Here is a 14398-nt window from a genome sequence, read left to right as displayed (position 1 = left end):
AGGGGATCCTCCTGTTGCAGTAGTTCCTGTAGCAAATCTTCCTGTGGCTTGGCTTTAGTTCCAGCCTCGACTAGCCCTTCAGTGCAAAAGGTGAGTACAACCAGCAAGAGAAAAGGGAACAAGATCATTGCCATCATCATCTTTATCATTGTTGAATTCTTCTTCCTTCTCCTTAGCCCTGGCCTCACTCCCCACAAAGCTGGAAGAATAAGGGGAAATCTAAGGCTTTGCATTAATAAGATCAAGTGGGTTCTTCCATGCACTCTCCTCCCACTTGAGATGTTGAGATCTGCAGTCATTAGTTGGTAATTGGTTCATCTCTGGTAAAGCTGGCAAGTTGGTAGTGCCATTTTACTTGGACTTGACATCTGTATCCCACTGTACCCACTGTGAGTATTGAGGCTTATACTGGTTTAAGGCTCTACATCTCAGTCGCTGTGGCCAACCTTAGTTGGCAAGTCGAGAAGGGCAGTTGCAAGAGACATCCCTTCTCCCTGCTTCTACAAGGAGTCACATAGTGATTGCAGAACTTGCTTACCTAAGGCTCATGTTCATTCTATTGATGGGAAGTCCTCCTTCTTGGCCTTCGTATGTGCTCACAGTCTGAGCACTCTGGCTCTAGGGAAAGGTCTCCTTTGACCTCTTCCACTTTTTATGCAGAATTTGTGCATGGGTGGGAGGGGCGGTTAGGGCCTTCTCATCCACTCTGTCTGTGCTTGGTGGTTACTATGATTAATAAAGCAAAGGAGTACTTGTTGGTTGGGATGAGACGTGAAACAACCTCATCTATATAATGTAGGTTCTTTATTAGGTAAGGTTACAATATAACAAGGACAGTGCATGTGAGCAACCGAACTTGGAGAGGGGAAGTGGCGTACTGCTGGGCATTGGATTTGAATGTGTTCGGTTGCCACTTATCAACATACATGTGAGGCAAGAATACGTTATACATTGACAAATACGTTATGTATAGTTTAAAGTATCTACACCTCCCTTCCCCCTTCACGTTCAAAGTCCCACCTTGAGTGGGTTCTTCATCTGGAAAACCTGGGAGATCTACATGGGGCTGTAGGAGGGCTGTCAGAGGACTCTTTTGTGTCCATGTGAAGATCCACAGGGATGTGAAATGGAGGGTCAGCGCCAGGGGTCGGTACTGTGTACTGGAAGTGCCAGTTCCTCCAGCATACTCATCTGCTGGGGAGACGCACTTCTTAGTCCCTTGACCTGCCATGGCTCATGACGATCCCAACCTTGTCCCAATCGGTGATAAGTCGGATTCTGACTGACTCTCCAACTTCTAGCTGGGGTAGGGGACGTGCATGTCGACTGTACGACCTTTGTGCAAGTTTGGCTCTGGTGGTAGCAAGGTGATGGCAATCCTCCGCTTTCTCGAACCATTCCTGCGAGAATGACTGAGGATGAGCAGGTACACATGAACGAAGTGGTTGGCCATATAGGGTTTGTGCAGGGGAGCGGCCTGTGAAGTTTGGAGTATTCTGTAACTCCAAGAGGCCATGGTCAAAGTCTCCACAGTTGATGTTGCTGGAGGGAGCTGTCTTCAGTGCAAGATGCTTCATAGTGGCCTTGGCATGGCCATTGGACTGCGGATAATGCAGGGAAGTAATGAGATGACGTACTCCCTATTGCTCCATGAAATCCCTGAATTCATGGCTGGTGAATTGAGGTCCACCATCAGTCCTGAGGTGAAGTGGGACACTGGTCTCCCTGAAATATCTGCAGAAGATCTTTATCATTTCAGTGGCGGTAGTGCCACTATAGCAAAGGGCAACCGCAGGCCAGCCAGAAAGCCTGTCTGTCATGACAAGGAATGACTTCCCTGTTATGTTGAAGAACAGGAGGCTGGGTTGTAAAACCTAGCAAGGCTCACAAGCTTGGACAGTACTTGTGATGTCAAATTTTATTTCTGGCCAGTAAATAATCTGTCATGCCCGTTGCTCTGTGGCTTCTATTCCTTAGTGACTGTCATGGAATAGTGATAGAGTGTGGCAGTGTAGGGCGGCAGGAACTAATCTTTGATCCATATAGTATGAGTTCAGCATTGGCTGAGAGGCTGTCTCTTAGTTTCCAGAATGGGAGCAATGAATTATTAAGTTGTAATGATTGGTAGGAAATCCTGAGAGGGCACTGACTCGAAAACGGATGTACAATGGGTTCTCCCTCGCTGAAGCATGAAGATCTTGAATAATCCTGTCGGCGTCATGGGGTGAGGTGTTTGTCCTCTTGGGCTGCTGCATGGGTGGTAGCAATGGTCCTGATGTATGGCCCAGCCTCAAGCCTCAACACAGTCAGTTTCATCCTGTGGCGTGAGCTGGCTGACAGGGGCACATGACAGAGCATCAGGTATGCTGAGCTGCTTGCCAGCACACCACATGGCTCTGAACAGATAAAGTGAGATTTTCACCTTGAGACGTTGCAAACAAGGATTCTCGACCGCATCCAGAGTGTAGTGGCTGAGAATTGGCACTAGTGGGCAATGCAGACAATCATTGTTAGATGCTGGAGGCCTATCAGGTACAGTTTGCATTTGGACATAGCCCAGATTACGGCTAACATCTCCAACTCAATTGTGGCGTAGCGCGTCTTGGCGTCTGCTGAAATGCTGTCTTTGGAGATCCGAAATCCGAGAAGCATTGGTCTATAAGATAACTGGGAAGGCTGGATCAAAGGAGGCAAGGACTGGTGGGCTAGCCAGGGCAGTCTTCACTTGGCGAAATGCTCCGACCCAATCCACAGTCCATACAAATGCTTGCTTGGGGCTCATAAGGGGTGTGAGTGTAATGCCAAACCTGCAGCACCTTGTCAACATCTCATGGATTCAGTGTAGATGGCAGGGAAAATACTCGTTGAACAGCGGGATGTCGTCGACTACCTCGATGCAATTCTCGACACCTTGCAGGCAGTAGGTATCTCCTGTGACTGCAAATGCTAGAATCTGCCATAGGGTGGAGTGAATGTGGTTAACTTTTGATCCTCAGCAAGGTACATCTGCAGTGGTGAAGAACTTGGTCTTTGGATCAACGCAGTGGACGCAAGACAACAGTGAGGGGTGGTCTAGCGTTTTACTTGGCTGTTGAGGTTCTTGAGGTCAACAGTGATTTGAACGCCTTTGTCCTTAGGTACTACGACGAGCAGGTGACACCAGTTTGAGGGTTTGTCACCAGTGGGCTTAATGATACCCTGATTTACTATGAACTCAAGCTCTGCCTTGACTTGTTCCTGGAAGGCATATGGTGTCTGGCAAGGTGTGTTGATGGCAAAAGGTGGATTCGCATCGGGGGTCCATCTGCTTGAATTGGGCTTTCTTCAGTTCTTCCTTAGAGGTCAGCACATCCTTGAACTTGCGTAGAAAAAGTCTCTGGCTTTGGCGGGCGACATGGAGGCATGAAGAGGCAGCCCTGAACACCTATTGACATGGGTAACATCCAGATAAGTCTTGGAAACTCTGGCGGAATAATGGCCAGCTCTTTGCAGTGGCTGTATGACAGCAGTGGCATTTGGACACCTTCATGGACTTGGATCCTCACTGAACAGGATCTCTTAGTTAAAGTGAGAGTGGCTGTGAAGGCAGAAGGTCAAGATGCTGAGGGTCAATAACAGAGGCATCAGCACCATGTCTGGCAACATCAGAGTCCTGGATGTGAGGTCACCATATGAAAGGGAAATGGAGATTAACTGTGGCTGCGGTGTCTTGATAGAAGAAGTCTTCCCATTTGACAATAGCTGGGGTTCTTGCTCAGAGAGGGTGGTGTAGGCTTGGCACTGAAAGTAGCACCCTGCTTGGCATCCCTTGTCCTCTTGTGCCAGCACTTTTTGTAGTGTCCCTATTGGTTGCAGTGGTGGCACTGGACCTGTCTGGCCTCTGTGCCTTGGCCGAATGTCCCTTGTGGGCACAGTTACTGCAGGTTCTGTCTGCTGCTGGACACTTCGCTGTGGATCTTTGCATACGGTACCATGACTGGTGTGAAACACTGCGATGGTATGGGCACCCTTTCCCTGTTTCTTCTGCTTCCTGTAGTTTGAGAGAGCACACAGCTGAGAGGACAAAGCATGAATTGCAGAAGTGGCCTCATAGGTGCGCCACATGTTGATAACCTGTAGAAGGGTGTTGGGCGTTGGTGTTGAGAACTAGAGTTTCTCAGTCAGTTCTTCATCCCTGGCTCCCATGAGGATGATCATCTTCATTCGGGTTTGCTTACAAATTGAAGATCGACCAGGACAGACATCTACTTCCTCTGCAGTGTTCTTTAGTTACAAGTCTGAAAATCTTCCTCATTCTAACTGTTTGCAGGTGAGCAGCTCCCTACGATGTAGATTCTCATTATGAAGGCTCTTAAAGGGCATCCAAGACTTCATCGACACTTAATTCGGTGTTTGGGGTGTGCTCGAGGATCCTTTGTGTCTCCAAGGCAAGACACATCCTCATCTGGATTAATTGTTTCTCTGTGGGTAACTTGGGCAGATCCACCATGACTGAATAATCATCCCATTGACATTGCCATTCCTGAAAAATGTGAAAGTTGCATCTGGGGGAAGGGGGGGTTCTAGGCAATTGCTTTCTGTGGAGGGGGTATTATTAATATGGTCGCTGCACCCTCTGGTAGCGAGGTAGGAACTGCAAGTGTCGAAGGAGGCGCCCTGGAGCTTCCTGTGGTTGCTTGCTGTAAGAGGGGGGCTAGTGCTAGCCTTTGCAGAAAGGCACTGTAGCTGTCTGCTTCCTGTTGCCTGTGAATTTTGTCATCCTCTCGCTGTCTTTGGACCCTTAATTCTTCCTGTTTTCTTTGTCTCTCCTCTTTTCCTCCTCTTGTCAGATCCTGGCATGATCCTTGATCCATGATTTCTCCAGGTGTTGTACAGTATGAGCGAAAGGAAATTGACTGATTGGGGTATTGTCGTCTGGGGATGGAGAGTGGGTGGGGACTGTGGATGGCAGACAGGGTCTTGTGGACACTGGGTGAGTCGGGTGTCGTCACATTTGTCCTGAGAATGTGGAGAATCCATTGTGAATAATGTTCTGCTTACCCTCACACAGGCTTAAAATAGAATTTAGCAGAAAGGTACAGTATCAGTATTTTAAGTGGAGTTTGTGAAATACTGGCACTAGTTGGCCCGTTTGCACCGCCTTACACTGCACTTGTGATACACTGTACATACCAGCAAATAAAGTCTGTTGCAGAGAGATGTTGGTCGGTGCAGGTCCTCTGTCGGTTTTCTTCCGGTTCGCTTTAAGTGTCCTGTATCTTCGCTTGCTACTTATACAGTCTTCCTGTAAAACCTTACTGCACCATGTTGGTTGGGGTGAGCCGTGAAACAAGCTTATCTAAAATCTAGGTTCTTTATTAGGTAAGGTTACAATATAACGAGGACAATGCATGTGAGCTACCAAACTCAGAGAAGGGAAGCGGCGTACTGCTAGGCAATGGATTTGAATGTGTTCGATTGCCACATATCAACAGAAGCCCAGGAGAAAACTCATTTACCAGGTATACCTAGCAAAAGTCTTAAGATAATACAATGGGAACTTTGTACAGTACTGTATTACCTTTATCCACATTAATATATCCCAGGCCCATGCAGATCACAATCGTTTGCAAATACAATGGAAAACCTATACGGATGTAAAATGGCAGTATCGTAACCTTGTCTACTATTATGTCATAAACAATACTGTATATGCTTATAAACAACACAGAATACACTTTACAGTACTGTACACACACAATGAAGTATACTCTTACATGTACAAATTTTGATTTTCATAAAGCTATACTGTAGTAGTATACTTTATATACATAACATTACAGCACTTTAATGTAAAAGTTTTTTTTGTACACTACTGTACAGTATACCATATACAAAAGTATAAAAAATATAGATTTTCATAATAAAATTCATTATTTGGATACTTACCTACTGTTGAAGTTAGCTTATATCTCCACGCTGATAGGCGAGTCGGCATTCAATGTCAAAATTCTTCAGTTTCTTGTTACATGACAGAGGGGGGGGAAAAATAAAACCTGGATGTAGGTTTAAGAATAAAAAATGATCAACTCTTGGTTACAGAATCCCTCCTACAGAACCTGGCGACAGTGATGATCCTGGATTACTTACAAATTTAATTACCATTAGCTGTAAGTTGTAATCTCTTACGCTGAGACTACTGTAATTGAGCCTGATTATTCTGACAAATTCCTCAGTGAGGCCATATTTCCTAACAAGAAAGCCCTTACCACTTAGGAAGCTTCCTTCGGGGCTACAACTCTTCAAGAAGCAAGTGCCTATTCATCTTCTGACAGACAAGCCTGCAAATTTCAAATATCCCCACACCACTAGATAAGAATGAGGAGGAGTTAGGGAAGTTGACTGAAAATGATAATGCACAGAGACTGAGCCAGGTGAAACAACAGATCTTTGGCCCTTGGAATACCATCAACAGAGTTGGCCACCTTGAACCAGTGACTCTGTAGAAAAGATTTCTTGCTCCTAAAAATTAACACCATCCACCTATGGGCAACAAATTCCCTTTGAATACTTATAGAGCTGCTGTACACAAGCCAAACAAAGAGCCTTGAACAGCATTACCTCATCTGTAAATACACCTTGAAGGAACTTGCATGACTGAGGATGTACTGGTATGAGAAAAATGTCTCCTGCATGTCCACCAAAACATCTGATTGTTCTTTTGGAAAGTCACTAAAACCATGCTGGAAAAGCCAAAAAGCATGGGGACAGGTACGTAAAATCCCAGTGAATTACCACCTGGTCCATTTCATTCTCTCTAATTACAACCTCCTCCTAAAGAACGAGAGACTTCTGCTGGAGGAGACAAATGAACAGCTATAGGAGACTATACCAGTGGAGGGTAATCTAAGCGGATCATAACTTTACTTCACTGCCTCCACCACGTAAGGTTCTGCTCCTAAGTCTCTCCAAGAATGGCAGGAGGCTTGCAATTGGCCATCTGCCAGAACCTGAGGGCTGAAATTATACCTTTGAAAGGTAAAAAAAAAAAAAAAAAAAAAAAAAAAAAAAAAAAAAAAAGGGACTTGTACCAAAATACCCTCCCTTATTGCCTTAAGCTGTGCTGCATAAGCACAGATGGGAGCGTGTGTTCTCACTTCTTCCAAACCAATTTAGTAATAAGCATGAAAACATTAGCGTGCAGCATCAGAAACTAGTTAAAAATTACAACTAAACTCCTGCTGGTGCCAAAAACCCTTAAAGCTGGCTTCACAAACTCCTTAAGTTGGCACCTCAACCTCTCGAAGCTGATGCAGAAAAGAGGCAATACTGTATACTGAGCAAAAGTTAAATAAGCAAAAGTTAAATAAAATATAAAAACTTCAACAAACTAAACTGAGACTGTTTCAGCATGTCCAAAGCACTTGTCAGTCTTGAGTTCATTTCTTCACAGGAAAAAAGAAAAGAAAACTGAATCTTCTACCAAAGACAGTGCAAGCGCCTGTATCACAAGAGGGGTGCTCTGTGACTTCATAAAAAACCAGAAGACAAGCCCCAGCAGACCTAAAGGGAACATTGGTTGCCTGAGTATGAAAAACTTATGAAACTTGCTCTAATTGAGGGAGAAAGCTTGGGTTCTCTTCTCCAGATACTTAAAGGACACCGAAATACTCGGAAGACAAACGAGGCCTATTTTGTGTGGCCTCTTTCCTCAACTCGATGAGGATACAGTGAAGCGCAATGCTCCAGCAAACACTGGTCAAACCTTAGATCCTCCGATTCAAACTCTTCTTCCACCAGCTGGGGACAGGAGGAGACAGCTGGCAACAGGATGTGACACTTGGCAACAGGATGTGACACTTGGCGACAGGAGGCGACAGCAGCCGACTACCTGCATTGCATCCATGACTCAATGAAAGGGAGACAGTCTGAAGCGGCTCAGCTGAGTCAATACAAGTCAGCTGAGTGAAAGAAAACGAGGCACCAAAAGAAAATGGGAAATGTTGGGAGGCGGGGGGAAGAGGAGCTATGATGATACTCCTGCCTTGTCTGAAAGAGAGTCAACATTCTTGAGAGCATTCCCATACAACCCTTCCTTAGAAAGCTACGTAGCTGGAATAATACCTAGCTTGGAAACAAAAGAAAATACTGTAGCCATGGTAGCTATGGAAAGAGAAACATTAATCAAGACAAATAAGAGACTTGCCGATAGCCGAAGAAAAAGCATGTAAAGAACGTATAAGTGCATTTCGATGGAGAAAGAGGAATAGGCGAGCAGACAAGGATTTACACTGAGCAAAAGATGAAGAGATTGATTAATCAACTGAGTCAACATAACATCAGAATAAGTAAAACTTGCTACAGACAAATTATTTTAAATAAAATAAAACTGTCTATACCTATATAATTAGCCCTATCAATGCTAACAACCTTATACTAGGTGCCAATGACAGCAAAGTCGTATACGTAGCGAAGATAAACGTTTCCCAAAATGATCTTTTGGCCAATGCATTATACGAGACTATGAGCGTGAAAAATGGAGAGGCAAGTAACGGAGGGTGGAGGGCACAGAACCACATCTCCCCAAGAAGCGACCCGGTTCCCTGGCAGCAGACTCTTCCAACTGTCGCAGGGCAGTGTTAGGCTCGGGCTACAGACAGGCTCAGGCACCAACACCTTACCTCTTATAAAGGAAGGCAAAAATGATTGCAAACTATGGGGGGACCCGGACCAGTTCCCTAACCAATTCAGACAAACCTTGTACTGACCAAAATAAGGTTTAAGCCTTGTTATACTGTTTTAATTCTCAATATGCTTTTCCTGAACCGAAAGGGGAGTGGAAGGCGGAGCTAAAGAGAAAGCCTCAGTACTAAATAAAGCATTAGCAAAGGAAAAGCCTAGACTGAGTATGGATACCTACAGACAAAGAACCTGGATAAGGGGGAGAAATGACAGGTTGATAACCTGACCTAACTACAGTAATTGCTTTTGCAATCTATCTGCCTTCCTTCTTTTCCTATACTAACGAATTTAAGCAGAAAGTCCTATGAAAATCCCTACTTCCTCACATCTGTTCTCAAGATCATACTTTATACCATTCCAGCCAGTGTAAACAGTGTGTATCTCCTTAAAAATCAACATCCTGCTGACACAGTAATCATTCCTATAGAACCTGTCGTTCTTAGCCTTGATTCCAGTGGAGGCATCCTAGGAAAAATAAATTTACAGTACTGTGACAGCAGCAAACAGCCATGAAATACCAACAAGCGCCTATACACAATGGCAGCAAGGCAAATTCTGACAAGAGCTAAAACATTTGAAACACACTTGTTAGAAAACAGGTGTACTAAACAGTCAGTGCAGAGTTTAAGTCAACTTTAACAGTAAGTAAGACTCATCCCAAATAAATTTATCTCTCTCTCTCTCTCTCTCTCTCTCTCTCTCTCTCTCTCTCTCTCTCTCTCTCTCTCTCTCTCTCTCTCTCTCTCTCTCTCTTTGAAACCTGTTAGCAATGCTGAAACTGCTTACATGGATGGATGTATGATATTTAGGGCAAAAGCCCAGGCCCTGGGGCCAAGAAGGCCATGGATGGGCTTGAAAAATGAAGAATAATCCTGAAAGAGAAAAGCAATCAAAACACATGGCAAGTGTGTAGTTTACCTCAACGTAATGCATATGTGTATGTAAACGTGCACACAAGTATGTATACACATGCACTCAGACTGAGACATTGATGGGCAAGAATAGTTCTGACACAACATGGCTGGGCAATGCTTACCATATATACATTACTTTGTAATCTGTCCAGTTTTTCAGTTTGCTGATATGTCATCTCCAGAAAAGCTTATTTTAATATTAAAATCAGTGAGCTAGGGAAAACAAAATATTTCTAAAATATGACAAATTTGTAAAGTAATTTGTATTTTTTTTCCTAACATACAAACCTGATATCTTTACATAGGGGAAAAAATTATATCAATCAATATGCTGTACCAGCCATTCACACTTTTTCAGTGGACTGAGAACTATCTTTTCCATGCCCCTCCTACTTGGCCATTGCTGGAGGAGGATGGAAGGACAAGGAGAGTCTCCCTTTCATTCCTTAAGTTAAAAAGCTAGGATACTGGTCTGGGATTAGGAAAGTTGCTACTTGCAGCCAATAATGGTTGGTAACATTTGGTTGGTGGAAAAGAGAACTCAGGACCCCTGCTCCCTTCTCCACTACTGACTCCTTGTTCTCTCTGAACTGGATAACATAACAGCCTAACACCAATATGATGAGGAGGTTCTAGTGCCATGCCAAAGGGAAGAGAAAAAGAATGGAAGTGTTCAACTGGGACAATGGAGAGGAATAAAGAAAGCTATACTGTACTTCCTTCCCACCCCTGCTTCAAGTGTTACATCCCCTTTGCTTGAGAATCAAAAAGCAATGATCGTCAATTTTGCTGTGGAAGGAGCTTTGTTAGTCACAGCTCTTTTGACAGCAGAAATGACTATCATAGCTTGTTGGTTCTTGCACGAAGGGGGATGTAAGACTTGAACCATTCTTGTAAGAAGGGGATGTAAGATTTGAACCAAAGGGGGATGTAAGACTTGAACCATTCTTGTAATTAGGGGATGTAAGATTTGAACCATTCTCGCAGGAAGAAGATGTAAGACTTGAACCATTCTCGCATGAAGGGGTTGTAAGACTTGAAACATTCTCACATGAAGGGGATGCAAGACTTGAAACATTCTCACATATGAAGGGGTTGTAAGACTTAAACCATTCTTGTCTTGATATCTTGAGCTGTGATCAACACCACCAAGGCATTCTACAAAGCTGTAAAGAAGTAGTCTGCTTGATAGCTGGAAAATGGGAACCCTGATATGCAGATCAAAAAGTTAACCTAACCAAAACACAAGTAGAATGCAGTCACAGCAGTCAGAACAACTGCTTTGTCTCTTGAGTTGCCCTTCAAGAACTCTGTTTAATAAGGTTCACAACAGGATGGCAGTGGTTACTTCAAGATAATTAGGCTTATCAAGAGCTTAATGGTCTACGTTTCAACACTGCTGCAGGGGTACAGAAAGGAGGCAAAGACCCCCTGGAAGTACGAATTCCCTAAGGCAAGAGTTTGACTTCCCATAAAGACGACACATCAGTAGCTTTGGGTTCTCTTCAGGAGTGAACATACACGAATAAAAGCCAGTCACTAAAAAATGATTATGGAGACATTATTATATTATTCAGAACATGAACTCATACAGAACAAGTCTACGAGGGCCACTAACTTGAAATTCAAGCCTCTAAAGAATATGGTGTTCATTTGAAAGTAGTAGCACATGGTCATAGGAAATACAGAAAGAGGTGTTATATGAAAAAATTAATAAAAAGATAAAAATTTAAGTAAATTATTAAAATACAAGGCGAATTATTTAAGGTACTAATGTGCTGCTGCATCTTTGCTTGAACTTCTGAAGTCAAATTGCAGAACATCCTCAGAGAAACTATTCCACAGTCCAATTGTGGGAAGAATAAAGGACCAATGGACCGAGAAGTTCGGCAGCGAGGCACATTTACTGCATATTGATACAGCTGTTCAGCATTTCTGGTTGCTCTCAGCAGGAAAAGAGGATCAGGAATCAATTGCAAATGTGAATTATCTCTGTTAAAATACAACTTATGAAAAACTGACAAACAAAGACTACCCGTCAATGGTCCAACTCATGACTGTTTATGTTAGGAAACAGAGGCCTACCACAACATACCACTCTATCTAAAAGATAAATCTCTGGCAGAAGCAGACACCCACACTGGAAAACAGTATTCTAGTAAAAGAAGGACAAATGACCTAAAACAGGCCGTATTGATTTCATCACTGTTATAAATATTTGAGGCCTTACATGCAGTACCTAACTTTCACGTGGCATTCATTGACACTTTCATAAGATATTTCTCAAAAGTAAGGGCGAGTCAAAAGTTGCACCAAGAATAGTTTAAGCTTCAGATTCATTCACCTGAAGGGGAGGATGGGGTGAAAAATCTGTACTAGATCTGCTAATCAATTATTGCACTCACAAGTGTTGATCATCAGCATACTGAGCAATCTTGTCCAGGCCAACAACCATATCACTTGTATACACTAAAAATAACAGTGGACCAAGATCACTACCCTGTGGACATTTTGGTTTGCTAAAGATCCCAATAACAGAGATCCCAATAACAGCAACTAACTGCTGCCTACCTGTAAGGAAATCTTGAAGTAATCCTAAAAATGTCTATCCCCTCCAAGAATAAGTTTATAAATGCCTGGAAGTGCCTTGTGATTTACTAAATTGAAAGCAGCACGAAAATCTATGTGAATTACTCTATGCTCAAAACCCTTACAAAGGTTTTTGTGCAAAATGGTGTGTCAAATCTAAAAGAACATCAAAGGTACCAAATTGCTTCCTATATGCATACAGATTGTCTGCAAACAATCATTTAGATTCCACATACTTATAGAGTGGCTTAAAAATGTTTTTCTACAACTTTGGAGAGCACAGGGAGAATAGAAATTGGCCTGTAGTTATGCAGTCTGCAGATATGCTACTCTGGAACAGGCCCCGTATTACTAAGCTTGTGCTCTTCCATAAAGATAGTATGTCGTCCTAAAAATCTACAGAATCTTCAAATTTTTTAAAGAAAACAAAGGGAAAAAACCTCTCAAAATCATGGAAGAAAATTTGATACTTCCATAATAGATTGTTTGAAACTGGACTTACTAAACCAACACATTTAGATGCTTAAACACCCAAGTCCTAGTCGGCAAATAAGAATCTCTCTCGTGAGTGTAAAATCACAGGGAACCATAACGCAGACATCATGAGTGTCCGCGCATAAAAAATCTTGCTTACTGACAGATTGGGCATGATGGCTACCCGATCTCCAGGAAAAGTGTCTGTTAATAATAATAATAAAAAAAAAAAATTACTTGAGAGAGTATTAGGAAGCCTTATCATGGAAAAGACCATCCTAGAACTGCACTGTGATCTCCCTAAGCCTGCTCATATAAGATTCTGATGGGAATACAGTACTCTCGAGCATGCACAGGGCCTATGTCTGCTGCTTGGGTTTGTAATCCAACTTTTCCCAGTTTGTGACAAAATGACAGATCTGTTCTGGAGAAACTGCATCTTGGAGGACACCAAAACTGACCATCATTTAGGTAACACAGTAAACTTATGCCCTGTGAAGGGGTCCAAGCCAATACCAAGGTGAACACCCATGTTAATACCTATGACACCATCACCAGTCTGAAGCACTGAAGTTTGAATGGTACTGGTAAGTATGCATTCTGAGTTAGGAAGCTGCCCTCTCTGATGGGATTATACACAGACTGCCATTTCCATCTTGCACATAAAACTCATTCAATGGTGAGAGGTAGATGACCAGTCTCCAGCTGCCGGTTGCCTTCTCCATGTGAAAGAGAACTGAAAACCCAAACACTATTCATCTGCAGTTTTTCAGACACCTTTCTCCATCATCTCCTCTGCCTCTGCTGATAGGGCTGAAGGATATGTTTGGAACAGTAATGATTCTTGAGTAAAGGTGGGTGAGGGTCCTTGACAAAGTACAGGCAGTCCCCAGTTTACGACGGGGATTCCGTTCTTATGCCGCAACGTAAATCGAAAATCGTCATAAACCAAAAATCGTCGTAAATCGAAAAATCGTTGAAAATCGTCAAAAATACAAAGAAAACCTTACTTTTAATGCTTTTGGTGCATTAAAAACAATGTAAACTGCATTTTTATTGAGTTTTTCATAAAAAAAAAACAAATTGTGATTATTCTGCCGTTTTGGAGCCATATTTCTTCCATCGGATTGGTGTCGTAAGCGTCATAACCCCGGAACATGCGTCGTAAACCGGGAAATAATTTCTGATGAACATATTTGAAAAGCCTTGGAACACTGCAAGCGGGACCTGTCGTAAACCAGGGACTGCCTGTATATGGTATCCAACCCGAAGGACAGGCTACACAGGAATTCACCCTGTCCGTCACATTGCCCAATGGCAGGACAGGTATTCCCCTATTCTAGGCAGCTTGTGGGGGCCTCCTAGCTTCAGTGTCCCCCCCCCTCCCTTCTTCCCTTTTCCTAGCCATGGCTGGGGGAAGAGGTGGAAGGTCTGGTAAGACTCCCCCATTCTTTCTTGAGGTAGACTGGGCCACTAGTGTGGGTTTAGAACTTCAGAAGAAACAGGCTTCTTCCCAGTGCCAAAAATGGAAGGCTTGACAGCATCCAAAGGTTTAGCTGCAGTTTCCCTTGAACCCATTGAGGGTTTGAATTAAACTTCCACGGATCAGGTCACAGGACTCTGATCACCCTTCTCTACCGCAGCCTTCATGTTACTTGAGGGAACAGTGACAATGAGCCCAACACCTGGCTGTTCTGTAG

This window comes from Macrobrachium rosenbergii, chromosome 20 (assembly GCF_040412425.1).
Source record: "Macrobrachium rosenbergii isolate ZJJX-2024 chromosome 20, ASM4041242v1, whole genome shotgun sequence".
NCBI lineage: Eukaryota > Metazoa > Arthropoda > Malacostraca > Decapoda > Palaemonidae > Macrobrachium > Macrobrachium rosenbergii.
Note: the sequence above shows the minus strand (reverse complement) of the source record.